Below are 2,308 nucleotides of genomic sequence, written 5' to 3' on the forward strand. Positions count from 1 at the left end.
ATCATCTGAATCCTCCAGATGCTCTTCATTCTCGAACATACCTTCCTCTTCGTCCACCGAAGACGGGTTTAACCCCCCGCCATCGCTCATATTTTCTTACGGAGACACGAATGTCTTCCGTGTTGAAAATATGAGCGATGCAAACTAAGTTCAAAAACTAATGTAGGGAAAAAATAGAAATAGTAAAGTGAAGGAAGAATGAAAAAAGAACTCACAATTTTTCTTTTAATTTTTGTTTCCACCGTCCGCTGTCCAAACACGTGGTTTTCCTCTGAAGAAAGATGGCGGCGTCAAAAGGAGAGCGAGACCAATCGATCCGTTCCGAATTCACCCGGTTATGGCACTCAAATCCGGATCAGCCTAGTTATGCCCCTACGGTGTCCAATACCCGGCTTTATCAGGAGCTATCAGGAAGGCGCCGTGTGGTAATGATAACGGCCTCGATGTAAGATGGCGATGGCGTCTGTGCTGGATCAAAATTTCCAAGCACAAAAAGTCCTTTGGTAACGACCGAACCATAAAGCGAGAAAAAAAACACTCCGCTTGAAGCACTCTTTGTTTACGAAATTGACCACTTTGATACGGCGAGGAAAATATATTATACTTTGATCAGCAGTGATAACGCACATCCGCACTGATCGAACGACTGCGAGAGAATGAACACACACAACACAACAACAACAATTTTGTGGAAAAAAAACTAAACAAAGTTGGTTTAAATGTAAGAAACTGAATTGATTCAAAATAACAAAACGTTTTTGTATTGTAATAATTCAATCATGCAATTCAAATGAAAGGTCATTTACTTTTAAATTTAATCCTATTTTATTGTTTACGGCAGTTTTTCTTCGATTAATAAAACACATCATTATTTGTATTTTGAGTATTTATTCAAATATAATTTATAATACTCACTGTCTTCGATTTTTTTTATCAGCGAGACAGCTCTTCCGGCAGCAACAGCTAACCGAAAAAGCAACCAGCATTCGAAGCTCCATCACCTACATGGATTAGGTATCAGCTCCATCGGTCCGGATGTTAATTTGAATGGGATGAGCGCAAGTTTGATTCTGACCCCAGCCATCTGAAATATTCCTTAGCGCAGGAGGAAAAAAAGTAATTTTAGTTCAAGGATATTGGACTTGGGCCAACTTCTGAGTCGCTCGAAAAAGTTGATCCTATGACATATTCCGACTGGACGGACAGTTTCAGTTTTAAATTGGAAACTCACTTAATAGCCCCGGCTGGTGGACACGGGCCAGTCTACGGCGTGGAAGACTGATGATTGAACGGAATTGCTTGCTTCGGTGATGTTGCCATTACGCAGTTTCTTCATGCGGGAAACGAACTGATTTAGCACCCTGCAAAGAAAAATAACACAAATAATTAAAGAAACCAAAGTTTAGTATATTTGGTAAATACTTTTAAAAGCTTATTTATGCTTTATGGTGAACATTTAAGCTTACCTATCCGGAAAACAATAGCTAATTTTTTTATTTTATATCCCGGTCGGAGAGATTCCGGGACGGAACAACTGCGCAACAATTACTTTATACGATTTTTTTTCTTTTTTTGTCAATCACATCAAATATGTACACGTTTGGCTAATAAAACTCAAACTTCGATTCAAAATTATCCATTTATTCTTTTACAAAATAAAATTATTTTTTTGTTAAAATAACGCCCCCCTCGGCAATACACGATGGCATGGTCTCGACTATTTTGTAAAAATAAAAATAGAGTAGATTTAGGATTGAATCAAATGTTATATCACAACTACCCATTAAATGTGCATTGATTCGAAAAAATTAAATAACAAAACGATTTGTTGTATCTATCCCCCATTCTTTTTCTGCGTGTAGAGTAACCATTCATTTTTTTTTTGCTTTTTTCTTTTCCAAAACGACCATGACCCGAAATATATGATACGTGTAATCTTTACTTTATGATCTTTTAAGAAAATGATGACAATAGAACGTATCTTTTAACAATAATAAAAAGACACAAAATTAACTAGGCGGGACGATTCGTGGTATGATTGGTAATTAATAGTAATATAAATAAATTTGATAATAGACATTTAAAATATTTGTATTTTTCGGATTTTATCACAATAGAATTTTATTGTTATTGATGTCTTAAATTGAGTTTGACACTTTTCTGTGTTATTAAAAAATTTCTTTCTAGATGTCTTTCTTTTTCTTCTCGATTTAAAACTTTCAATTCTAAGCAACATTGAATATAGTTATTTTTTCTACCTATGTTAAAATTTGATTTCGATTCAGAAGTTCTTAGTCAAGCTTAGCCC

At 35.4% G+C, this 2,308-nt stretch overlaps 1 long non-coding RNA gene across 1 annotated transcript; it reads right to left on the reverse strand.

Annotated features, from left to right (window-relative positions):
- Positions 1 to 868: 868 nt before the first annotated feature.
- LOC129751304 (uncharacterized) lies at positions 869 to 1,588 on the reverse strand. The gene is made up of 3 exons (XR_008738672.1): positions 1,467 to 1,588; positions 1,232 to 1,361; positions 869 to 1,095 (listed from the first exon to the last, which is right to left on the reverse strand). It is a non-coding gene; the product is annotated as an uncharacterized LOC129751304 (long non-coding RNA).
- Positions 1,589 to 2,308: the final 720 nt, after the last annotated feature.

Source organism: Uranotaenia lowii, chromosome 3 (assembly GCF_029784155.1).
Source record: "Uranotaenia lowii strain MFRU-FL chromosome 3, ASM2978415v1, whole genome shotgun sequence".
Classification (NCBI taxonomy): Eukaryota; Metazoa; Arthropoda; class Insecta; order Diptera; family Culicidae; genus Uranotaenia; species Uranotaenia lowii.